At 45.7% G+C, this 27,941-nt stretch overlaps 1 pseudogene; it reads right to left on the bottom strand.

The window, feature by feature from the left end:
* LOC125728341 (intersectin-2-like) lies at nt 1-27,941 on the bottom strand (annotated as a pseudogene).

Genomic DNA, 27,941 nt, shown 5'->3' with positions numbered 1-27,941 from the left:
TCATTTGAGAGATTTTTGGTCGAACAGCTGCAGGTCCAGGCGCACCCACACCTCGCCTGTCGGCACCTCGTGCAGCAGCAGGCGCCTTGTCGCTGCTCCCTTGTTTTCCAGCTCCTTCTTGATGGTGGCCACAGGAACTTCAGTGCGGCCCAGGAAGTCTAACAATGATACAAGCAGCCATGATGAAAGCGGCCACCATCAAACGCTAGTAATAGAACACAGGCCATTGTGGCACAATGAAAGAAATTAAGCAATAGGGGGGGAAGAAATAAACGGTCAAACACAAAAGAAATTATCTAGTAGAAGGGTTGCAGTGAGACTGCAGAATATACCAGGGCATAAAGTAGAGAACGTAGTTCATCTGTATGTGTTCTTGGGCTGTAGGAGTAACCCGTACAAATACAAAGAGAATGTTCAAACTCACACACACAGAACCAGGGGGAGGATATGGAACCAGAACCCTGAAGCATGAAACCACAGTGATACCCCATGGAGAAACTTAAAATGACGTGTAATAAATAAATAAATTAAAAATAAATTAAAAGTTAAATTAAAAAAAAAAAAAAACAAGACGAAACTTCAAATATGACACCCAAATTTTTCTAAGGGAAATTTAACATCAGCACATTTAACATCAGAACTGTTCCCAAGACGAATTTCAGGAAGTGTCAACGTGTAAAAAGAGGAGAAATAAACATCTGAAGAAAGGACTAACCATCGGGAGAGAACTGGTCCTCTTGAAGATGGTGACACATAGAACATCCTGGTACAGGTCCTTAATGAAGAACTGACAGTTGAAGTTCCACTTGGGGTTGATTGTGTCATTTATTGTCCGGGAGGTGAAACACTGTGCCCCCATGGTCACCTCGCAATATGGATTACTCTTTCCTGGAGGGTGTAGGCCATCAAAAAAACCATTAAACCCAACCATCAAGCCATACATGAGGTACAAGGCATTAGGGGGTTAGCGGCTGGAGTTTCGGGAGATAGGAACTTGACCTTTGACCCTCACCATTGGGCTTGCAGGGCTGAGCTCTGTGGCCTCCAAAATAGTGACCAGCAGGCGGCCAATGCCACTGGGTTTTCAGGGAACGAGCTGGAAATGCATACAGCAAGTGATGCATGAGTCGAAAGACCAAGGAACAATAAATAAGATTCATAATAAAGAAGTTAAGATGCAAGGGAACTCCAAGGAATTGGCAGAAATAAGATACAGCAACTGGAAAAAAAAACTGTAGTTAATGGGCACTGCAGTCTATGATAGGGTTATCAAGGGTTCAGTAATGAAGGTCTGCATAAATAGACTGTACAGCAACCAAAAGGGAAAGTAGTAGGTTCTTAAACTGCAACGGATGTGTTCACTGGAAGGACAGGCTGTGTAAAAGAGGGAACTCAAATTCAGGAAAAACCAGTGCTCAGCTACAAACTCAGACCAAGATTTTGTTTTTACAAACCAGTTGAGTAGCCTTTGACTGACTCTCTATGCTCAACTGGTTGGAAGAAACAAATTCTTGCTCATGGGGTTTGTAGGTTCTGGCTGTGAAACGTCCAACATGGACTAAAACATGGGGTCAGGGTTCTGAAACACTGAATAGGGTAATGAATATATACTGGTGACTTAGAGGATTTTATATTACAGATACATAAATATACACACACACACATACATATAACTAAATTAAATAGGAAAAGGACAAGCAATTTTGTAGACAGATGAATAAAACCATTACATAATCAAACTGGACTGAAGGGTTATGCTAAGACACTGAAAAGGATTAAATGCAAATAAAATAGTTCACCTTGGTAAGCTTTCTCTCGCTTCTTCTTCTCAGTCTCTATGAAATGTTCTGAAGCAGCTTTGATTTTCTGCGCCCAGGCAGTCCTGATTGATTAAATAAGAAGAAACACCTGATTTGTTACCAGAACAGGACACCGAGGGAGCCTCCTTGTGGACTGAAGCCACAGCTTCCTTGTTCAATTCTCCTTAGTCTCTTCTCTAACTCCCTTCCTTCCCCACTCATTGATGTTCTCTGTCCTGAGAGTATAAACACGGTCGATGTGGAGATGTGGAAGATTGGCTCATCGCTAGACGGATCGGAGGGCATCTTCACCAGAACTTCATTTAGAAACACTGGCTGGTTGGATAGAAGACCAAAATCGGGTCATAGACTCGCATTAAATTGGAAGTACACACAGTAGAGAAAGCCCCGTAAAAATGGGCTAAACATACAACTAAGGAAATGGCACCTCTTTCTAGAAAGTTCTACTCCGAATTGTATGGATATGAAAAGTTCATTTAAAACGCAATGTATGATTTTTGTGCCGTAAATGTAACTGTCTGGTATTGCTAGCCCCCTCCATTACTCCCCAGCATGAAAAAGAGTCTCACGTTCTTGTACATCTTGAACTGCATGTTGCACTTGGGACTGAAGAGCTTATCCGTCCCTGATGAGGTGAACTGCTTCACTGCTTGGGTGAGCAGCAGGAAGTCATTGAGAGGAAGGTGTATAACTCCTTGTTGCTCTTAGTTTTATAGACCTTGCCGCTGTGTAGCAGCTTTCGGGGACCCAGCAGTTGGTCAAGGAGTTGAATATCAAGTTCTGTAGGGAAATGGAACAATTGGAAGTGTCCAGTAAACTGTAGGAAAGCTGCAAAAATCCAGACCCTAACTTGTAGTAGGATTAACTCTGTAGACGACTTTGTTAGAGGCTGTGCATGTAAACAAACATTTGTTAAGAACTTCAGGAGGGAATATTGTAGATTATATAAAACCCAGGCTATAGACAAGAGCTTCGTGATATAGTTGCATTAGATGTGCTCACCTCAGTGATGCCTTCACACTGGACATGGCTCTGAATCCACTCTAACCTGTCGGAGTTCTCCTTCTCCCGGACCCCCTCGTTGACCTGCAGACAGAGCTCCTCGGCCCTGTCCAGAGCCTCCCGCAAGTGTCCCATGGTCCAAGTGATTCTCTGGAGTGTTCTCGAGAATCTGGGGAGCAGGAGATTTGGAAATAGGTCTGGGACCTGCCTAAGAATGAACTCTGTCTTTGGACAAGGACTGTGGAGTTCAGGGTAGAGTGAAGTTACTGGCGGTTTGATGTTAATCAGATCCATCCATCCATCCATCCATCCATAAATAAACTGGTGCAGCACGTTTTGTAACAGTTGACATCCAACATTTCACAATACCCATACTCACTGTTAGGTTGAAGAAACAGTTGTTAATCATTTCTGTATGATCAGCAATGAGTGTAAATATATATGTATACGTTATTTCTTATCTTCTAGCCACATACTCTTAGCTATTGTACTCTAAGTAGGTGGTTAACAGCTGCCTACTTAGATAAGAATCTCACTTCCCTCTCTTGCGCCCCCCATTGACTATAAATAAAGAAGCCAAGGGGGAACCACCCTTTGTAACACATTCTGCTGTAGTTTGCATTGCAGAGAGTGTGGGTACCCTTGCAAGTAAAACTGTAACCTGTGTGTGTCTCGTAAATGTGGAGTTGGGGTGGAAACGCCGGGCGCTTTCCCCAACATAGAATTTGGTCCTTCGAGCCGGATCCGAGGAACCCCGAAGACGTCTCCAGTACGCCGAGAGAAGCGACACCGAAGTCTGTCGACAGCCACTCGAAGTCGGGTGCAAGAAAGACCTGTGATGTGAATTCGTCATCAGGCCGGTGGTTAGAACTGCGCTCGACGTCTGGTGATGTCTGAAGGACCTCGGTGACGGATCAGAGAGCACACTATACAGGTGAGAGATACGGCACCTAAGTGAGTAGGTGGCCAAGTGAGAGATACGGCACCTAAATAAGTAGGTGGCCAAGACATGCATGTGGTTGAGGTTAGCCGGAAATTAACCGGGAGAGAAAGTAGGCGTTGTTGGAAATATATATTGATGTATGTGGATGTGTTTTTATAGGTTTTAGATTAACCTACACGATCCACCCTAAAAGCAACAACATACTGGTGACTGAAGGATCAAGGACGGGTTTCATCCCTGAAAACTAACACCGCTGCTCTAATAGGGAGCAGTAGAAGGCCGTGTTAGTGTCCTCCTGAGGTCTCATGCCAGATACTTGCTTTTAGGATTTTTATTTTTTGTAGTGTATCCATTAAAAGGTAACAATGGGGAAGAATCAAAGTAAACAAATGGAACTAGAGGGAGATGAGAAGTTTATGGAAGGATATAAGCCAGGGATCAGGACAAATAAGTAGATGGAGGAAAAAACATGGGTTTGAAGGAAAACTCCACACTCCAGATATATATAAAAGCTCACAGACTTTTGTATAAAAGCTAAACTTAAAACTGGAGATGTTACAGACTACCAATAAGAAAGAAGGTAAAGACAGAAAAAAAGAATATGTTTTTTCTGATGCATGGTTGGAACAAAGTAAGTTAAGAGATGTACGTAGAAAACAGAGTATGCAACAATTACATGGAAGGATAGAGATAGTGTTTATGAGACGAGCAGATTATGGCAGAATAGCGCAATGTAAACAAAAAGATGGAGAGGAACCTGAGGATTTTATGGATAGAATGAGAGTTGTATTTAGAGGAAACTCAGGGATCCCATTTGATGAAGAGGCAGTAGGAGTGTACCAACAACAGCTAAAACGAGCTTTTGTCGCAGGCCTAAAGCCCGATTGCGAAAATATCTTGACAAACATTGGGTACATCAGAATACTGGTTCAGTCCAACAAGCACTAGAATATGCCAACACGCGCAGAGAGCGCAGAAACAGGAAAAGACAGACACAATATTCAGCGCCTCAGATGTAGTAGCGTTAGTGCAAATGAATCCTCCGGGGAGGGGAGGATTCAGAGGAAGGTCAAGAGGCCGAGGAAGGGGGGAGAGGTGTTTTCAGAAACAATTACAGGAATTCGTCTCAGCAAGATACATTTGCTGGACATGCAGGAAACCTGGACACTTAGCTAGGAATTGTAGAGTAGGGAAACAACCATATAACCCAAACTCCATTGAAAACAATGATCAATGACCCCCCTCGGAGGCCCCTGTTACCGACACCCATCGAGGCAAAACAGAGGTGATTTTAAGAAAGGAAACGGAGGTCACTTTACAAGACCTTTTAGATAAGGAAATAGATTTACAAGCAGTGTGTCAGTTATTAGCAGAAAGGCAGTGGGAAACCTTGCCAAGTCGGAAGTTAGTCATAAACGGCAAAGTATATGAATGTCTGTGTGACACTGGAGCATGTAGGACTGTCCTAACCTCCAGTCCTCCCGAGTCACATATTCTTCATCAGTCATAAATATAAAAACGGCAGGAGGTCAGACAGACAGACATCAGTTAACAAACCCAGTTGCAGTAAAAGATAAGGAAACTGGACTTGAATGTCAAGCACAGGTGTTAATAAGCCCTTCTTGTCCTGTTAACTTGTTAGGTCGAGACCTTATGGTACAAATGGGCATTAGCGTGGTTGCCACAGCCACTGGCATGAAAGCAATCGTAAATGAGGAAGCTTATGTGTGCAAGGAACCACAACACCACAATATTACTGGTCTCTGGACCTAGGGGGAACTGCACAGACACGAGAATTATTGCGGAAAACTAGAGAAAAGCAGTCCCCTAGACAGGCCCAGTTCATGCCTGACGATGCCTTACACGTCACTATGTGGTACAAAAGACACCCTTGGACCAGATTACGTCTATGACAAAACGTTTCATGCCCTCCAAGACACTTGTATAATATATGTATGTTAACCCCACCACTGGGTTTTCAGCAGCCTCAGTCATTTTATCTAACAAGCAACAAGCTGTATTTAGAGAGAGAACACCACACGTATCTCTTTCAAAACCACCCCAGATGCAGTGGAGAGATGTAGAGATGTTCTTACGAGATTCTATGCACAGTTACAATGACTACCAACCCGTATCTGCTCCTGTTGGAGCTATGATGAGAAACACAATGTGTGGCGGTTTCCTTTGGGATGGAGAGTTCAAACCACTCCCACCACACACTTAAAGGACCCAACCTGACAAATTTTTTCAACCCTGGAGGAGGGATCATGTCCAGATCTAGATCGCCTTCCAGAAGGGTTGTGGTCGTCCTCCCCCCACTGATGTAGGGCTGGTAAAGGGATTCCCACCTTACAAAGTAACTGTGAAATCAGAACACCGTCCGGCAATACCCATTAAAACCTGAAGCAGAGAAAGGTATAGCCCCTGTAGTGCAAGACATGTTAGCATCAGGAATATTGCGAGAGGCTCCTGAAGCCACTTGCAACACTCCTATCTTTCCAGTCCAGAAGGGACATACAGGGAAATGGCGCATGGTGCAGGATTTAAGACCTGTTAATAACATAGTGCAACATGCAGCACCAGACGTGCCTAACCCACACTTATTGCCTCAACTCATTGACTCCTGATAAAGCTACTTCTCAGTAGTGGATCTTAGTAATGCATTTTTCTCAGTACCATTGCACCCTGATTCTCAACATTTATTTGGATTTACCTATAAAGGGAAAAAATATACATATACTAGACTCCCTCAGGGATTTTTCTGAAAGCCCACATGTATATACCATGGCCCTTAGATACTCTATGAGTACCTGTGAAATACCATCACATAGTCAGGTATTACTATACGTGGATGATATCTTAATAGCAGCAGATTCAGAACAACATTGCAAAGAAACTACCCTAACTGTGCTTCAGCATTTATACAATACTGGACATAAAGCTTCTAAACAGAAGTTGCAGTACTGCAAAAAGACAGTTGTCTATTTAGGGCATAACCTTTCACAAAAAGGTCGCTCGCTGCTAGAGATAAGGAAACAAGCTATACAGGAAGCACCTAAACCACAGACTAAACAACAGATGCAATTATTGTAGAGAATGGTTACCAGATTATGCTTTTCTAGTTCAACCTTTGCAAAATTTAATATACGGAAGGAGATGACTCTAAAGGACAAAATACAATGGACTGAGGACGGAGAAATGCTTTTACAAATTTAAAAAGAATGTTGCAAACCAATGTGACCCCTTGCTCTACCAGATTATCAACAACCATTCACCCTATGTGTAGATGCTAATCAAGGTTATATGAAAGCAGTATTAACACAGCCATTCGGAGCAAAAGAGAGACCGTTAGCATTCTATTCAAAACGATTAGATGCAGTAGCAGCTGGCTTTCCACAGTGTTTACAGGCCTGTGCAGCTGCTGCAGAAGCAGTAAAGGTATCAGCAGAATTGGTACTTTGTCACCCCCCTCATACTTAAAGTTCCTCATTCTGTGTCTCTAATCTTGTTGCAGACACCGCTTCCATTCTTAACACATACAAGACATCTTACCTTAGTGTCACTTTTGCTCTCACAACGTAACATTGAACTTCAGCGGTGTGGCCTATTGAACCCTAGTACGCTTCTCCCTACCGCAGAGGATGGGGAGCCACATTCTTGCAAAGCAACAATAGAAGAACAAACAAAACCAAGAGCAGATATTCTGCAAACTTTTATACCAGGATCAGAAGTTGTTTATGTAGATGGCTCGCATCAAAAAATGATATGGAAAAAAATAAAGTTGGGTATGCTGTAGTTACATCTACTGAAGTGTTAGAAGCCAATGCACTCCCTTCTACTTGTTCAGCACAAGCGGCTGAACTTTATGCTGTGATCAGGGCATGTGAACTGTTCAAGAACAAGTCACTTACTATCTACACTGATAGTCAATATGTGTTTGCAGCTGTCCATCACCATGCAAGAGTCTGGAAAAATAGAGGTTTTAGAACATCACAGGGCACATCTCTTACTCATACGAATTTGCTACTTAGATTATTAGACGTTGTGCATTTACCGACTCACTTTGCACTGTGCAAATGCAAAGCACACCAGACTGATGACTCTGCAGAAACCGCAGGAAATAGTTTTGCAGATAAAACCGCCAAAGAAGCGGCACTGAAACAACCTACCTTATCAGTGGCAGACATTCTTTTTATAGATAGCGATGTGCTATGTGATGCACAGATTCATGCTCCTAAAATAGAAGTACAAAGTTGGATCAAAAGAGGAGCAATACAACGAGAGAAAGTTTACTATATGAATGACAAGCCCATCCTACCAAAAAATTTATACAAAACAGCTGCTTTGGTGAGCCATGGAAATACTCATGTCTCAACAGGAGGGATGGTACATATCATACAACAATATTTCTATGCTATAAATTTTTCTGATTATGCAAAACAATTTTGTAGGACATGCTTAATTTGTTGTAAACACAATGCACAAGGAAACATCAGACCAAAACGTGGCCAGTTCCCCACAGCTGAGTATCCGTTTCAAGTTGTACATATGGATTTTATTGAATTATCTTGGTCACAAGGAAAGAAATACTGTCTAGTTATTATAGACACCTTTTCTAAGTGGGTAGAAATATACCCTGTAAAGCATTGTGATGCAATGACCGTTGCAAAATGTTTGGTAAGCCATTATTTCCCCTACCTATGGCATACCTCATATTATAAGATCAGACAATGGGACTCATTTGTAAATCAGACTATGTCCCTTTGCTCACAAGCATTAGGTTTTACGCTTAAGAATCATTGTGCGTATCACCCCCAGAGCGCAGGCTTAGTGGAAAGGACCAACGGCACTATTAAAACAAGGCTAAAAAAGACAATGGAAGAGACAAAAAGGCCGTGGCCAGAATGTTTGTCTCTAGTAAAATTATGGATGAGAATAACTCCCACTCCTGCAGGATTAACACCTTTTGAAATAGTGTATGGTAGACCATTTCCCCTAGCAACTGAAATGAATGACATAGAAAAAGCAGACCGAGAAAATACGCTGGCTGATTGGATGCGTAAACTACTAACATCACAACAAAAACATAGCCCCAGTAGTCTGCCGGTAAATTCTGTTTCTACTCAACAGGATAACTTGCAGCCGGGAGATTGGGTCCTGGTCAAGGTCCTGTTGCGGAAAGATTGGAGCACACCTCGGTGGGACGGTCCCTTATCAAGTCCTCCTCACAACACCAACAGCAGTAAAGATCGCAGAACGACCTTCCTGGATACACAAAAGTCACTGTAAACCCATCAAGCCCTTATCAGAGGCCTCAGCAACAGAGTAGCAGTGGAAAGTCCGCTACAAAGGCACAGTAACCAATAGGGTGCTGTTGTCTCAACCCGTGAAGAAAACAACTGAGCTGCACTCTATTTAGGATGGCCCTGATAGGGTGGGGATGTGGTAAAGTGACTCTAGGGGTCATTCTTGTTGTAGGACTTGTATGGTTGTCCTGGCTCTCACCAGCTCCATTACAGCACCTACGGCGATGGACCCATGATGACTTCCATCTACGCCCGTTGCCGCTGACCACTCACATCCATTTTATGCAAAACTACTGGTACCGATATGTACATGATACTGTAACAGCGAAAAATGTGACAAATTGCTATGTTTGTTCAGTAATGCCCACTCATAGTGAAGGACCTACGGTGTATGGTAAAGCTATGAACATATCCCAAGCCAAGTGCGCTGCTTCTTTCGCAGGAATAGGATACCAGAGCCGTCTTTCCCTTATATTTTCGCTAGCAGGGGAAGATGTGAACATAACTATACCTGGGACTAATAGAATGACAGTGGTCCGAATTAAGTATCAGGAGCTACAGGAAACTACCCAGATGACGTTGGGTTTCAAATGGTACCTGTATACAGGATTTCTGGGTAGACTTCGCTGTTGCTAAAACTAATGTCTCACTTCCTTTTTCTGTCTTGATGGACCGAGACCCACTGACATATCAGCATGCCATTTGTTTTAAGCAAGATAATGGTACGCGATGGATAGGAGGAAACACCACGAACTGTAACCTAACATATGTAGACAGCATGTATGGATCTCCAATTTCGATGCTTCGCCCCAGTAATGGAACATATTGGGTGGACGGAGTAGCATGGTTGTGTGGACCTCGTGCATACTTTGTCTTACCACCGAACTGGTTTGGAGTGTGCGCTCTTATTTTTGTTTCAGATCACACCTTCCTGATAGCACAGGAAAGTAAAACTTTCTTCAGAAGCAGGAGAAGGCGTTCGATATCAATACAACCCCATGATAGTGTGTGGGGAACCGACGTGCCCGCTGAACATAAATTGTGGGGAACAGGCAGTAAAGTTATGCTGGCCCTGTTCCCTGGGCTAGGAATTGGAAAACTCATGCTACGCGTAGAAACTCTAAATTATAGACTAGGTCTATTTATGAATGATTCGATACTGATTAACCAAAAACAAAATGACAATTAGACATAACCAGACAGATGGTAATCCAGAATCGTATGGCATTAGACCTACTGACAGCCGCACAAGGAGGAGTATGTGTCCTCCTGAACCAAACGTGCTGCACTTACATTCCTGACAATGTGCACTCACCCAATATGACATCTGCCTTAGACCGCCTCCGAAACTTACAAAAAGTGATGACCATGGACAGTCGACCCGCAGTCCTCCTCATCCTGGTTAGACTGGTTTATTACAGGAACATGGTGGTCAATACTGATGAAAACATGCCTACCTCTTCTTTTGTTTTTCATTTTATTTTTCTGTTGTTTTATTACTGTTATACCATGTTTGAAATGTTTATTAATCAAGCTCTTAATGCTGCTTTTCGGACCACGCAGTACAATGTTTCTCTCCTTACCCAAACTATAGAGACAGAGCCTGTTTCCAGCGATGGCGATGAAGAAGACATATAATTCATAATGACGGCCGAGCCGAAAGCACCCGTGCAGGGCTCGGACCTGAAGAAACGGAATTAAATGTTTTCCAGGATAATGACAATGTGGTCTAAATGAAGGTTGTACCTAAAGTGCTTTTGCAACTTCTACAATGTTGATGCTTCTGATCATACTGTCATGATAAACAGGAGGGACTGTTAGGTTGAAGAACAGTTGTTAATCATTTCTGTATGATCAGCAATGAGTGTAAATATATATGTATACGTTATTTCTTATCTTCTAGCCACATACTCTTAGCTATTGTACTCTAAGTAGGTGGTTAACAGCTGCCTACTTAGATAAGAATCTCACTTCCCTCTCTTGCGCCCCCCATTGACTATAAATAAAGAAGCCAAGGGGAACCACCCTTTGTAACACATTCTGCTGTAGTTTGCATTGCAGAGAGTGTGGGTACCCTTGCAAGTAAAACTGTAACCTGTGTGTGTCTCGTAAATGTGGAGTTGGGGTGAAACGCTGGGCGCTTTCCCCAACACTCACTCTTCTGCCTGAAGTTTTTGCATTTCATTGGTATTTAACTCCAGCAAAACAGCACATTCTTTCTTGTATTTGCTGACCATGATGATGGTCACAACCATTATCATTTGGTCCCCAAAGGAATTGACACGAACTGCATCTTGGCAGGGCAAAAGTCATACGTAGCAGCAACCCAAATTGAGCTAAATCCAAGGCAAATTGGATGAGGCTAATTCGTCATGCCTCCCACATCGCACACTGAAGGAGGGACCACGGTGACAATGTGCAGGACTTACGTTCTTTATGATGAGTGGATAGCGGGTGATTCTCTGCATAGGCTTCAGCAGGAAGCTGGACAGTGGCATACCTTTACACCGGTGATCTGTAGCGATTTTCTGAGAGAGAGACACACACACACTTAGGAGTCAGAAACCCTAGCCTACGTCCTTATCTAAAGCACCACTCTAAATTTCAGTCTAGGTGCTTAGAAGAGTTGAGTCCAGAGGTCTCATAGAACATAGTATTGGCCCGCAAGATATCTTTATTTTCTTCTGAAATGAATTACAAAGAACAGTTCAACATCCATTTAACCCGCTACCCCCGCTTTTTCACTGAGGACATTTGGACGGCTGCAATTCTCCCCGCTTACCGATCGCTCTGGAACAGCCTTTAACAATGAACTATCTACCCCTCCCATTTGTTCCAGGGCTGCTGCCCACCATTCCTCACCTTGAGGAAGTCCTTGAACTCGGGTTCCTTGTCAGTCTTTTGTTGCAGCAGGGCTGCACCGTTAAGCTGGCAGCTGCAGAAGCGGATGTAGGCCTGCATGTGCGAGAGCTCCGAGGCCAGGATGTCCCAATCATCTGCACCGGCATCTTCTCGCCACCCGTTTTCTTCCTCACCCTCAGTGCCCTGCCCATTCACAAACACAATCACCAAAACCGCAAAGGCCGCCAAGTCCAGTACCAAGCAATTTCTTCGTAAAAGTTCAGGTGAGTTTCAAAAACAGAATGCTGGCCAGTGCCATTCTCAACAAACATTCCAGTTTCCATGATCTTTAAGTGCAAAAACTGTGCAGCTGTTTTGTTATTATCCATCGACTGCATAGATAATTCCTTTCCTGGCACTTCTCTATTTCTGGGACTTCACTCTGCCTATGACATTTGCTGTTGTGGGACACGATACTCGCAGTTCGTATTCCTAGAGCAAGGTGGCAGCATCGGATCACGTTTCATTCCAAGAATTTCAGCTACCAAGAAGAAACAAGCTTGTGGAAAGACACACTTGTGAAGTTTGGTGTTGGACATAATCAGGTCCTTCCAGTTGACGAAGATCATGGCCATTTCAACATCTGTCAGGCGTCCCGACTCAGACATGGGCTTGTAAAACACCTGGAGAAAAAAAAATGAGAGACGGGCAAAGTTGGAAAGGGTTAGTAAAGGTTAAGAGGGATAACAAAATGTTAGGGAAAATAAGTTAAACATGTTCTGGCACAAAACCTACACTCAAAGCCCTATACATGAGATCCATGACAAGAATATAAAAACTCAAAACTGCAAATGCTTAAAGCAAGACTGAAGTGCAAAGGACCTCACGGGGGCCCCACTGCAGATCATACCTCCAGGACCAGCTGAGGTCAGCCCATGTATCGCTCCTCCGTCTCAATGAGCTCGTGGATGTAACCCCCTGTCGCTTCCTCTCCTGCGGACTCATGGTGTCCAGGCTGGTCAGGTCAGCACACCCTGCAGGGTCGGGGATGACGGGGGTGGGGGTGGGAGTGGGGGGGGGGGGCAGCCGCGGTCAAGCAGCTGTCTTGCGTGGCCCCAAACATGTGGCTAAACCACTGGCTGAGAAAGCCGCTACCCGGAGCTGTCGCTAAGTCACTGCGCGAGAACAACCCTCCCGTCCGTCTTACCTTTTGCTGAAAATTCAGATGCGCGCAGACGCTGAAACTCCATTGGGTAACTTTCAATACGCCTTTTTTGCATGAGCCTCATCCCCAAGCCTTAAAAACCGCAGCCAGGTTTCCTCTCTCGAACCCATTTTGCCTGGGACTGTAACCATCCTAGTGCTTAGCTTCTTGAATAACCTGGTCCTGGATATATATATATATTAGACGCTAATAACCAAACCTCACACCATCCTTGTGTAAGACAATGACTTGCCAAAAAAAAGCAGGTGCTTTTTTAAGCAAATCCTTTATTTTCACGATAAAAGTACATATGTATAATTTGAAGCACATTTTCAAAGTAACACAGCTGGGAACTTTAACACAGACAAACTGACTTGACTACTGCCAATGCACTGTGGGGTAAATTCCCAGTGGGGCCAAATGAAACCCTCAAACTGCATAGACTGTTTAACAAATTAATGCAAGGGATTCATTCAAAATGCATCTCTCTTGCCAGCAGCATAAACAGATTGCAAATTTGCATAAACAGAGCAAACCTTTAATTGCTTGCAAAATGTTTTCCAAGTAGAGGATATTTTTCAGCTGTTAAATACCTTATTCAGACATTTCTATGCCTTACTGCAAGTAATCACACATATTGTAGACTGAGCACACAATATCACAGTCATCCATTTTTTTTTCATTAAACTGCACTTTCATATAAAATAAAATAAGTCAATACAAACTAAGAGTAAAATCTGGGCAAACCAGGTTACATTCAAAAATGCTTGTAGTTTTACTACAAAGTGCCGCAGCAGTGATGATTTCTTGAACACTGAGGCACAGAGAGTTTCACCCTGATGTGAGAGCAAAAGACCACACTTTATAAACCACCAAATCTGCCATTTTTATCCTTAACCGAGTAATACGATTCTTTAGCATTTGTTCCAAGGACATTGTCAACACATGAATTTACCTCTGGCTAATAGTTACACTGGCATGGACCAAATAGTCAGCAGGCACCATGCAGAAGGATAATCTTCAGAGTCTAAACCTTAGTGACCAAAAAAGAATTAGCCCATCTAACATCTGAATTTTATCAATAACCAAATAATCAATGGTATCTAACTGCAAGGCAGATTTTCATTTTAAGTTGCATGAAAAAGCAAAGTGTGAGGCTCAGTGGGCTAAAGCCTCGTTTTTCGCCCAGCCTCAGTACATCTGCGGGTCCTTCAGCAAGGCCCTTAACCCCCAGCTCCCTGGATGCTGCTATGGGTGGCTACCCTTTGCGGCCAGCTTGCTGTCACTTACAGAAAGCAAACTGGGGGTGGCGTAAAGAGAATTTCCCCATAGGGCTCAATAAAGTATCAATTATTATTAAATAAAGACATGTATCTTAGTTATAACTAGTTTTTAAACTTGTTAGAACCCAGAAACCGCAAAACATGTACTGTTAAAACACCAGCAGGCCTTGTTTCGTTAAAGGTTATGCATATAATTACCTGAATTAACCACTCCATCTTGGTGGGGGGGGGGGGGCATTTACATTGACGTTACCTCCCTAAGGTCACTTAAAGCAAAAAAAAATATATTCTAAAACATTTCCAGTATTATGCAGATCAGCTGAAAACTCACAGCATCCTGGTCCAAACCCCCTCAGGCGGGAAAGCGGCAGACACTGCACCGGGGCACTAACAGGGCAAACCAAAGTCCACCAAAGCCCGCCGCGAGTGGTTTCGGAAAAAAACAGCAAACAGTGAAGCAAGGACCCAGAACTTTGACCCTCGAATGGCTCACCGACCCCCCACATAGGGAAAAGATGAAGGCTGCAAACCAGTGTATGACTGCCTGCTTGAATACCCTTCCACTCCATACATTATAACAAATAACACCCCTCAAAATACACAACTTACCATGTAAGGCAACAAAGGTTTCCCCTTAGTCTAGGTATGTATGACGAATATTCTACACACTATACCCATAGGCAAAACACAGTACTTAAAGAAGTACGTAAACAGCCAGTAATCGTTGAAGCTCATGTGTCGCCGTAGGCAAGCTACACCACCCAGGGGGGGCCCCCTGTCTGCGACAAAGTGATATTGGCTGGCTAAGGCAGCGCCTCACCAAAAGATGGCACCCCCAGGTGGCTGCCTATGTCACCTAATGGGTTGACCAGCACTGAGCACAGTACTATAGCTAAAGCCATGGGATTTCGTAGAGGGAGAGGATTAGGGTTAGGGTTAGGGTTAGGGTTAGCAGGGTTAGGGTTAGGGTTAGGGTTAGGTTTGCACTCATGGGGTTGGCAAAAAAAACTACCAATGGAAAGCATGTGTCTGTGTACATGTGAATTCATACTGTGAACACACGCACACACACTTATGCAATTACCCAACGGTACGTAGCCCATAACTGAACTACAAGCTAAGCGTAAACGCACCGTTGCCTGCACAGATTATCCCAGATTTTCCATCTGCGCAGTAACATTCAGATATAACTGTCAGTGAGAGACGTTTTAACAAACAAAACAAAAAAAAAGTTAGGATACTCAATTGCACTTAGGGTAAAAAGCCCATTTTTGAAAGAAAAATATGTTTTAAATAGTTAATGACTATGACTCTACATACCTTCACGCTCTCACCAAAAAGCTGTTTAAATGATATGCTTTATACTTTAAATATGGCATCAGCATCTATCACTGGCATTGTATTGCTTTGCATCATAAGCAAGAACAATTTTAAAGACTAAAAACATGAATATAAAAATTACAGAGGGGGGCACTTGCTGTTGGACTGGTAGGTGTGTGGGACCTGCTTCAACACATGAGGAAAAAAATTTAAATAATAATAATAATAATAATATTAAGCAGAAGTAAAAAGAAAGTGAATTTGATGAGAGGCAGGCCCTATCCAGCGAGGAAGCATTGACTGATATGGAAGCACCTAAAGGTATCTGAACAGCTCTGAGAAGCTGTGGAGGAAGAGGCAACGATGCCGTCCTACAAGAACAAACACAGATAGAGGGAAAGATGGAGGGAAAGGTGGGGGGGAAAGAAGGGAAGATGGCAGGAGAAGAGTGTAAGGAGGGTGGACGGATGGATGGAAGGAGAGGAGTGCTTCTCTGAAGCACAACTCTGAGAAGAAACCCAGTCCTAATAGGCGGATGGCAGAAGAGAGAGTATGCAACGCCATGATGTGGAAAACTCATCGACCCTCTCATCATGGTTTTTTATGAAGACATTTGCCAATACCAGGTAGTATCTTTCAAACTGCCCTACTTCACATCACCAGGCCTCCCATGAGGTCACCAATGAATCATTTCTATCTGTGTTTAGGTTTCCCCTGCAGCAACCACAGCTACTGCAAACTCTCTCGATTCATCTTTGGACACAAACCATTTCTGTTCAGAAAGTCAGACCCAAGGCAGGAAGCCAAACCGTAAGCCTTGGTAGAGCTGCAGTCAGCAGGAGAACAAGCCCTTTGAGAGACCCATACAATGCAGGTGGGCACTGTAACGTGGGGTCAACTTTTACCCGAAGGTCACTTTCCACCTTAGATTTTGGAACTACCGCTCTCTCATTTATTGCCAACAGCATGAAACACTAGGCTTGCCAAACTTTGTATCTTAAGGACATTTGCAACTATCAACAAGACAAACAAATATTACTTGGGGGGGGGAAAAAAATTAAACTTACATTGTTGACTGGGATCTGGACTCCGTGGTCATCTTGACGTAATTGGTGGGGAACAAGCCGACGACGCCATTCAGCTCCCCTTTCCACCAATCAGCATCGTCCTTGTTCAGCACATTGATCAGTTTGACTTTTGGAGAAGCTCATCTCATCCTCGTTGCCCGCCTTGTAGTGATGTGTGGTGATGACCTGGCAAACTGAAGGAACAGCCAACATGTAGGAAAGGCTGTTACGGAAGATGCAGACGGGAGATCATCGCAGATCTTGGCATGTGATGCTGTTGATCTTACTTGGAACTGGAGCTGGTGTGGACTTCCCACTGGTGGGGCCCAAGAGCTTGACGTGGGAGGCGGGGAACCATCCGTTCTGGCGTTTTTTACCCCTAGCCTGGACAGATACAAGACAAGAGGTTCCTCATCAGGACATACATGCCCAACCTAATTTAGGACAAATGCATCTGACCTGAGAGAGACCCGCAACTCAAACTTCAATGCCTCCTCCCAAAAACAGCCCAGGATTAGACCTCATTATGGGCGGGCCTCCACATTTGATAACGTCACTATCATGACAACACGGGTCCACAGACCTGCAGAACCCCTTGCCACCACCCAGATGGGTTCTTGCCCTGGATGAGGATAAGCTGTCCCGGGCCAGGCTCAGCTGCTCCGCTCCCGGTGGCCGTGTACGCAGTCGTCACTTGGGCAACCTCTGTCATACACATTCACAAATTGAATGCGAACGCAAACAAGCACACGTGTTCAAGGTAGATAGAGCTTCGCAACAGTCGGCACATCCCAAATCGCAAAGACTATTGAACACAGCTGTGTTTCATCTGTATACAGGACACAGCCTAGCTGCAGATGCACCAGCATCAACGGAAAGGCAAAGATAAAGGTGTGTGGTGGCTGCCAGTGAATTCTTGGCTCTTTACTGAGTGGTGGAACTGTGGGATCCCGCATCCTTACCTGGCTTTTTGCCGACTCCACCTGACCTTTCCAGTGGTGCTATATGTCTGTAGACAGACACACATATTGGTAGAGGTCAGAGTAGCAAAAGTTAGCCTGTCATGATTTATTATTTATAAGACAATAAACTCTGCAGTTTAAGTATCTCTGAGAAAGTCGTTCATGACAATTTACTTCAGATTCCTTTGGCGTTACGTAGTTGGAGGGAAGACTCCACACCTGTCTCCGATGTACCCTTTCCCACCAGTCCCCTTCTCTTTCCGTCACAACGACGGTGTCTCCTTCGTTGAAAGTGAGGTCTCCTGACTCTGGGCTTTCATAGGTATATAAGGCTACATACTCTGATTGGATGAGAGACCAGAATGGCCAAATGATTTTTAACTGCCACAAAACCTGCCTTCTGATTAGACAGAAAATCAACGGTCAACAGCCAGTGACAAAATCCGGCTTTCTCCTTTTCGACAATGGCCTCTCACACCAGACCCTGTTTCAAGGTTACTTCTGACATGCTAGCAGCAATACCATTAATATCAAGATGATTAAAAGGTACGCAAGAGAAGTCAAGATGACAATATGGCCAAACAAAGTGAAGAGTAGTGACTGGCTAAAAATGGAATGTTGGGTATCAAAGAAAGACACAATGTATGCAAAATGCGCTTCTGCTTAGCTTAATTTAACTTCTTTTCATTCAAATTCTTCCCTGGAAAAGAAACTTACCTTCTTGTAGAGTATTGTCAGGGTTATTGAACTCATCCACAGAAGAATATAAGGGGTCTGGCAAAATAAAGTGAAAAAAAATGGATCGGCGATTCTGCTCATACGCATTTTTCAATAGAGAAAAGAAAAAAAATCCCTTACAAATTGATCTCGCTTATCTCAACCAATCAATATAAGCACAAAAACATCACAATAGCATTCATAAGTGTTGAGTCAATCAGTCAAACCAAATTTACCATACTAAATCTAGCACATTTTCTCAAACATGTCACAAAGAAAAGGCAGGGATTATTTAAAATCACTCCTAGATGCCTGCCCCGAAAAATGCAAATCAAATACCACTTCAGTAATAATACGTAGAAATATGGAATTAGAATAAGGAAATGGCTCAGTAAATGACCACCCAGTCTCCAGGTAGCTGACAGGCTTTGGTCTGAGCAGAACCAGAACCCTTCTGGAACCTCCCGAGGAACCGCCAAGAGTGTCACTTACTCATTCCCGGCTCAGCCCTCGCACCCCATTCAGCTCCCCCAGCCACCCAGTTTTCCTGCTGCTCCAGCACCGTGATGATGTCATCCTTGGAGAAGTTCAGGTGGTTGTCCGTCTTGCCGTCCAGGAGCACAGCGCTTGCACCTGGAGGCCACTTGCCACCTGACAACGCAGAAAACATGTCCTGTCAGCCGGGACACCACTCAGGAAACAAGATCTGATCTAGAACGTACTTGAAACTACCTTAAAATCCCCCCAAAAAATGGACATTTTGATTAAATGTTAACATGAAAGTTTACCAACTTATGAATATACCTAGAAAGTTAACACTCTCGTGCATACATGGTACATCTCAGTGTATTGTTATATATGTGCAAACACATGCACAAATATGACCAAAAAAACAACATATATACAAACTACACTATTAGCAAACATAGTTGACTTGTTTATGGCGATAAAATCATGCATTTGTGTTGGGGGCCCCTTGCTGGCCACAAGTCACCACCTTGTGGAGGGGCCCCAAAGTGGCTTTTTAAATGGGTCCCCAGAAACAGCAAACCTGCTTCTGATTGTTATATATAAATAAAGAAAAAGCATAGTACAGAACAAAATACTGCAGTAACGTGCAAGACAGTCGCAGAAGCAGTTGAAGGCTTCTGAACAGACATGGTTCAGATGCAGCCATGCAACAGGCCACAGACTCACTGGCACATAAATACGCATAGGCATGCAGTGGAAATACAGAAAAAAGAAACACGACCGATCGGGTGGGGCCAGTTCTGAATTCTCACTCGAGACAGTTACGGTATTCTTCAGGTAGGGGGCGCTCCCAGGATAACTACCTGTCCATTACTCCATAGAGGCAGAGCCTGGAGGGTGGGTGGAGTGAAGGCAAGAGTTCTGCCCTGCCCCCCCAGGAGTGCTCTGTCCCTGCTGGGAAGGTACTGGAATTAGCCTCCGCCTTGCTGAAGTAGGGACAGACCAGGAGAAAACGGTCAGTGAGACCCACATAAGCATTCAGATATGACACAGGACCAGTTTAGATGCTGGACACCAAGGGGCAACATTACCTTGCAGAGACTGAGGTAGATGCAGTTGTGGGCATCAGAGCCTGCTTGGTGCTGGCCGCAGATTCCGGTTGGCTGTGCTTCTCGACGTAGCTCTCAGGGAACCAGCCCATCTTGCCCTGGTAGCTGCCATACAGCCAGCCCTGCTCGCCTCTCCGTCTTCTCGTCCACCTGCGGACTCAAGGCGATTGGTTAAGGGCTACCACATGACACACATGGGCGTACTATCCAAAACCAGGTCACGACTGCCAGAAAACACCCCTAAAACATATGAAAGGAGAAATGTGCCATTAATAAATTAAAATAATGTCTACATGTTTATTTATTTTGTCACAGGGGCACTTGTACCCCTCTGTCCTCCCCCCCCCAAAAAACTGCTCCTTGTTGCACTTTATGGTGAACAAAAGGATTCTAGATCTAACTGTAAAACACCCGAAAAGGATTCAGAAAAAAGAGCTAATCAGCACCAGGGCAATGATTCAGCACATTTAATTTATGGTACAAAACAGATTAACATATGGGGGTGCACTCTGTATACCTCAATCAAGCTGTCCGTGTCAAAGGTGAGCTCGTCCGCGTTCCGTGCTGTGAAGGGGTACAGGGCTCTGTAGGTTGTCAGGAGGCGATTTCCTGTGTGTTGACTTGACGGGTCTCAAATTCCCTGCAACGACAGTGAGTCAGTCACCTCCTTGTGTGACTGTTCTTCAGAACGCTGTGTCACTAATGACGCACTGCAGCTATTGAACCAGCACACGACACCTCGGGGTCTGCTGATGGGGACACTTGCATTTGGAGGCTGATGAAGAAACTGTACAAACCCCACCGCTAATGGTAGCTTTACGTGTCTGAGATTGTGATTTGTCACTGCGTTTCCACACCTCCCGAAGGGGGCTGCATCGAGGCCATAATCCTTACTTTTCGCTCCTCTAGGCCCCTGATCAGGGCCGACAGCTTCTCATGAATGTCTGTCTTGCCTAAATTGTGCTGCTGCTGCTGCTTTTGCCTGCCGGGCCTCTTCCTCCCGCTGTCCTGGCCACGGCCTCCTCCTCCTGTTGCTTTCTCCTCCTGTCCTCCTCTCGCCGTCTCTCCTCTTCCTGTCTCTTCTTCTCCTCTTCCAGCCTCCTCCGCTCCTCCTCCTGTCTCCTGCCGCTCCTCTTCCTGTCTCCTCCGCTCCTCTTCCTGTCTCCTCCGCTCCTCTGCATCCCTGACAGCAGCTATCTGAGCCCGCTGACGTCTTCTCTCCTCCTCCTCCCTCTCCAGCTCCTGCTCCTCCTCCTTCTTCCTTCTGTTCTCTTCCTCTTGCCTCCTTCTCTCTTCCTCCTGCCTCCTCCTCTCTTCCGCAAATCTCTTTTTCTCTTCTTCCCAGTCTTTTCCTCTCCAGCTCTAGCTTCCTTCTCTCTGCCTCCCACCTTTCTCCGCTCCTCCTCTTGCCGCCTCCTCTCCTCTTCCTTCTGCCTCCTCTCCTCCTCCGCCCTTTTATGTTTCCTCGGCCGCCTCTCCTCCTCTATCCTCTTCTCCTCCTCCCTCTTCTGGGCTTCCTCCTGCCTCCTCCTCTCCAGCGGCCCGGCGGTTTCCGCTCAGCCTGCTCCTGAGCGGCGCGCAGTTTGGCCCGGAGTTCACGCTCACGTTCTTCCTCCTCCTTCAGCTTGGCCTCCCGCTCCTCCTGGATCCTCCTCCGCCGCTCCCTCCTCCTCCCGCTCCAACTTCACACGCCACTGCCGCTCTTTCTCCAGCTTGGCTTGCCTGTGAATGACATGATGCATCACATTGAAGCTGAATTTGGCCCAGCACCACATCATGGCCCTTCAATCACGTGATGCAGCTATATTTTCTTTAAACAAACCATCAAGGTCACGTCATCCATTCAAATTTAATGCTTTAACTGAACTTTGTCACACTGGGGTCTTGTAATTGACATTAAAATTGCTCTTAGCCATCTGACATGTTTCTGACATTATGTAGGTGATGTGTTGACCCACTTAAAAATAGAAAAAACAAACAAAAAATAAGTAAAAGGGAGCTCTGGATCCCCAAGGACCAGCTTGGAAGCACAGTGTTAAAGTGATATTAAAAAGCGATTTAGGACAGGTCAGTCACCATTGCAGGGAAACAAACCTGGCACCATGACAGCCAACAGAAATGCAAAAACGACAACAGAGCATGCAGGCCTTGCAGGAGGCCTAGCTCACCTGACCGCCTCCTCCTCCCTCTCTCTTCCTCCTCTCCAACTCCAGTTCTCGCCTCCGCTGCAGGTCACATAGCTTGTCGGCCTTGACCTGCCGCAGTCTGTCCCTGGACCTGCTGCTGCTTGGGTCTGGCTTTCCCGGAGCTCCTGTGGGAAGGGACCGGGCCCGCACCACCATTAGCGCAGAGCACCAAGCCACACCGCCAACCACCACTCGCTATACAAGGTACAGACACCAATCAATTCAGAACACACGGATTCTGGGCCATAGATTATGGATGTTTTGAGGCTTCACTTCTCCACTTTATTCTATTTACAAATGCTACTGGCCCTGTACAGCACACTGGGCTAACTAGAGGCAAGCCACAACATTGATGCCTTTCTACCACCAGTAATGCCTCCTCACCTTGATGTCCACGTTGTACTGGTCCATCTCCGACAGTTTTGCCACGGTATCCTTCTCCAGCACTCCAGCTGCTCCTTGAGTTTCCGACAGACGATGTCCTTCTCAGTCACGCCCCTCTTTACGGAGGAAGTGTCGGACCTGTATACAGAAACACTACCTCTAAGCAAGACCCTTCACCTGCAATTGCTTCATCCTGGGACTGACAATCTACATCTAAGCCTGCAAGGAAGTCCTCCAACTTGCAGGGAAAACTGCAAGGGGGTTGGTGGCAGGGTTGGCACTCCAGCCACCGGAAAAAAATGTACACTGTTCCATTCCATTCGGACTAGTGTGATGCTGAGGTGTCACCCGCTGCACGACTACACTCAGGTTCTCATCCCTGAGGTGGTTCGTGTGGAGGGTGCAGCAACGCGCTGTATCAGCAGGGGGCCCTTACATTAACAACCCTAAGTGCACCTCAAGGTTATATGGTAAGTATTTTCTTGTTGACATGTGAGAGGGAGGGCTGTGACAGATAACCTGGCCCCCACAATCCCCCACTCCACCCAAACCCTACAGAGCCGAGATGAGTTGGGTAGCCGACTTGTGCCCAGAACTTCTGGAAACTCCTGTACTGCTGGAAAAGCCTTCCAGGGGGGGTTACATCTGAAAGCTGGCTGAAAGAACGCCAAGATTCTGCATTGCTGTCATCGAAGCAAAACTGTCGACTGCCTCCAAGCCTTTTAGTCTAAGGTGAATAATGTAGCTAAAATATAAAGATGTATTACAAGTGGGTGCATCCAAACTTTGTCTGGTAGTGTACACCTACATTTAGAAGCACAAGAAGCATGTACCACCCATGTGCCACCATGACATTTAAGTACTTCAAGATGACTGCAGGGGGGGGGGCGCCAGGTAACGCAGGGAGAAGCAGGGAGATCAGACTCACCAGACCTACTGTTCAGCCCCATGTTGCATAGGATCTCCTTGCATCTCTGCTGCTCCACAATCAGCTGAGAATGTTTCCTCTGCCCCTCCTGCACAAAAACAGGCCAAACTCCCCTCAGAAAGCTGGAGAATCCTGAAATAAACCCTCCCTGGAAACTTCACCCTATCTATCTATTGCTTTTATAGTAAATTCCCCCCCCAAAAAAACTGCACATTCTCCAGGAAAGGTGTGAAGAACAGTCTCTCCCTTGGTTGCCAAAATCTGAAGACTGCTAATCAGACAGGAGTGGCACAGCTGTTGTATAACGCACAGCAGACATAACGCCAGATCACTGGAAAAAGAACCGTGTTGAATCTATTTATCAGTGTTGCAGCTGGTGCTCGTCCCATAGCTGCTGGGATCTTGGACGGCAGCGGAGGAAGGCCGCAGACCTCAAAGCTGCCGCTGCAGGGCGTTGACCTCCAGCAGGCAGCTGTCCTGCTTCTGACTGATCAGTTCCAGCTCTCCCTTCTGGATGCTCCTCTTGCTCTGGACGTCCCTGAGTCGGGTCAGAGCTCTGCTTGTGCTTGTCTCTCTGAAATTAAACAGTGGTCTTATGAGTCCTGAGGGCGGGAATATTGTCGCTGTGGACACAAGCATGTGTACCATTGACATCTGAAAGGGAAAACGTGCGTCTCTGATAGTGCGATTTCAACAGCTGGCTGTTCCTACGTTCCTGAAGGGAATGCAGTCGGTCGGGGCAAACAGGTGCAGGACGGCTGGTCCTCACCACAGCCTCCAGCTCCAGCTCCAAGCTCCTCTTCTTGGCCTTAAGCTTGATGATGTCCTCTTGTTCTTGGTTCCTCTGATTCAGCAGCTCCTGTCGCCTCCTCCGCTCCCAGCTCCATCTTCCTCCTGACGCTCCAGCTCCTGCTTAGCAGCCTGCAGGGACCACACACATGATCACGACCAAACACCACACCACACACACACACACACACACATCACACACACACACGCGCTAATCACAGGTCGCACACGTTCACACACAAGCTAAACCAATAACCAAATACATGCTGTCAAACCTTCCCCAGCCATTCAGAGATGTACATAAACGGAGTTTCACCAGTAAACTAGTTTAATTAGTTATAATGCTGTATTTGCCCAACACAGGGTTACAATAATGAAGTTTTATTAACTTCCAGCCAATTATCACAGGGGGGGGCCTGGAGTCTATCCAGGACAGCACAGGGCACCAGGCTGGGGGGGTACACCCTGGACGGGATGTCAGCCCATCGCAGGGCACAAAACATGCACTTACACTAGAACCTCGCACTGCAGAGAATTTAAAGGCACCAGACCACCTAAGGGCATGTTTTGGAGGAAGGCCACACCAACACTGGGAGAACATGGAAACTCTCAAAGAGTGGAGGTGGGATTCCAACCCCCAGCTCTGAAAGGTATGAGGCAACAGTGCTGGTGAATCGCCAACAACATTAATTTGCTAAACCCAAATGTGATTGGCTGGGACTGGACCAATGACCAAAGAGCGACTGCCTAACCCCCAAGTACAATGCTAGCATTCCATACTAGAAAGACTGACCTCCCTTGCGTTCCAGCTCCTTTAAGCGCTCTTCCCTCCTTCTGCCATTCCAGCTCGCGTTGCCTCTCCAGCCGCCGCTCCTGCTCCTGTTGCCGCCTCCTCTCCTGCTCCCGCGCCTCCTGCTCACGCCGCTCCTGCTCCTCCCGGGCCTTCTGGGCCCGCCTCTCTTGCTCGCCGCCGCTCCTGCTCCTGTAAGACCCTGCCGCCGCCTCTCCAGCTCAGCGTTTCCCCCGCTGGAAGTTCTCCTTTAGCTTGTCCTCGAACGAAACTGCAAGGAGGGCATGCACACGCACACGTGGTAACCATGGCAATAGGGGCAGTGACCTTTGACCTCCTGCAATTCAATGTGAATCAGGTGATTCTTTGTAAAGATACTAAGAACGGCACATCACTAATACACACTTGTGTCACCAAAAACTTCACCTAGCTGAAGGTGCCTGTCTTTGTGTGTGTGTGTGTGTGTGTGTGTGTGTGTGTGTGTGTGTAAATCCGTCTGTCCCGTTCTACGTAATGCTACCCATTACTCTTTGTCTTCTGGGGTGGTTCACTTGAATTTCTTCAGGGACGATGGTGCGATTCAAAGGAAGCAATTCCCCTGCTTCCCCGTTCTGCAAAATACAACATGCCTCCGTGTAGGTAGAAGGTGCTAGAACCTGAGACTCTGAGTCAGGCTACACAGGAACAACCACCATACAGCTTCCCGTGCTCACTCATCAGGAGTCCCTTAGCTGGGCTCAGTCGAAGTATCTCAGTGTATGGGGACACTCTCCCTTTCTGTAACAAAGCCTCCTAGCCTGTGATTCCAGATGGTCAATGTCCAGCCTGACACAGCATATTCAACCCCCCCCGCCTTTCCCCATTCATTACATATAAACTATGGAAAAAAGTTAGAGACCATAGCAACCAATTTTTGTTTCACTCAGTTCTCCTTTGGGGTATGGATCTGTGAATAATGTTTTTTTTTCTTTTGCAAACTGCAGCCTGGTTCTTTCCTGCTTCTCATTAATGAAGGGCTTCTTCCTTGCTTTATGGGACTTCAGCCCTGCTTCTATGAGCCTGTTATGAACTGTCCTAGCAGTGCACCTCACACCTGCACTTAACGTTTCCACCAAGTACAGGTCACTTGAGGTCATGATTCATGAGGCACTGTCGGATAAGTGAACGGGCATCTCAAGCATTGGGAAGTCGTTTTCCACCCTTTACCTGGCTGCTTTCTGGCCTTTCTCAGTGTCTCCCGTTTCACCATATTTCTTGTACACTTGCGTACTTAGGAACCTGGAAGCAACCTGACGCTCAGCGTACCTTTCTGCCAGCAAAACCAGCTTTAAACAAGGCAGATTTTTTTTCCAGTATAGAGTGGTCTCAATTTTTTTCCAGAGCTCTATTTACTGCTCTGCCGGGTTCACCGATGGCCACCGGCGGCGGCTGTCTACCTGACGGAGGGGGGCACCAGGTCCCCGGGAAGCGTGAGGGGCAGCGGCTGTCCGGCCTTCGCCATGTCCACCAGGTGCATAGCCAGGATGAACTCCTCCCCTGTCAGCTGCCGTCCTTGTCCACATCTGCCAGGTTCCCTTGGGGAGAACATGTGGGAAGGTCAGTAATCGAACCGGGTGCACAGATGGCGAAGACCAGCATAACTTCACCCAGACCATGAGGGTCCAATTTAAAAACCAAACTAACCTACAAAAAAATGACAACTTACCCTGAGTTTTGTCCAACTGTAGGCTAATGCAAGTGTTCCAAGCATGTTTAAGGTATGCTAGGCTAGGCTATGAAGTTTGTTAGGTGAGCTGTAATAATAAAATGTATTCTCACCTAACAATATATTTTTTAGCAGTATTTTGAGAGACAGACATATAAAAAACAAAATGCCTTTAAATTTTTTTTATTTTTTTTTAAAAGCAGTGATTATTGCAGCACATTAAAAACCTGCGACACGCTTTCCTATTAGTTGATTATCAGTAGGATCCCATGAGTCACAACTCAGAAGTACAGACCTCCTGCCTCGAGCCGTCGCACCAGCTGCCTGACGCGTGCTAACAGGAACAGACCACTTAAGAAAAGCAACCAGCCCTGGAAATATCATGATGGCTTCTGAAATCAGCGCAGGGTCAATTGGAGCAATTAGAGGTTGTTCAGGGGACCAGCAGAGAAATCACTGCCAATCCGGGGACTTGAACTGTCGACCTTGCGGTTACAGACATATGGTCCTCACCTGTGGAGCCACACACTGCCCGCATAGAGTGGATGCTGAAAAGGATTGAGCTACGTAATTTAAGAGGGGCAAATAAACCAAGCGCACCACTGCGGCGTGAAGAATTCAGTGGACACTCACCAAACAGTGGCTAGCTGAGTCTGAATGAGCTGGGATGAGGCCAGAACGTTCCTGACCTGCACACCTGCAAGGTAGAAAAATGGCGAGGGGAATATGAGCTTCAAGCTGAACGACCTGAAAACTGTGGGGGGGGGGAGAGGGGGGTTCCCACCCAAAGAAAACCACCATTAACGTACAAAATGTTTCATAATCTAGCTCCCGTCGAACACAGCCTGCAATGTCACTTGTGAGCTGTGACTCATTTAATTACTGGAGTAATTAAATCAACAGCCGGAGCCCCTGAGCCTTTTACCAGTGATGCAAAAGTCTGTAATTAATGTGAACTGCTTTCCTATTATTACGAACATGCCTGACGAATCCTGAACAAGCTTATTACAAATAACATGCTGTGTTTAATTGTCATTAAAAGGTGCTAACTGGGTTCCGCTGGGGAACCTGTCAAGTGCAGAGGTGGCATCTGAATAATCTACTCCTTACACAT

This window comes from Brienomyrus brachyistius, unplaced genomic scaffold (genome assembly GCF_023856365.1).
Source record: "Brienomyrus brachyistius isolate T26 unplaced genomic scaffold, BBRACH_0.4 scaffold250, whole genome shotgun sequence".
Taxonomy (NCBI): domain Eukaryota; kingdom Metazoa; phylum Chordata; class Actinopteri; order Osteoglossiformes; family Mormyridae; genus Brienomyrus; species Brienomyrus brachyistius.
This window is presented reverse-complemented; position numbering and strand designations above follow the sequence as displayed.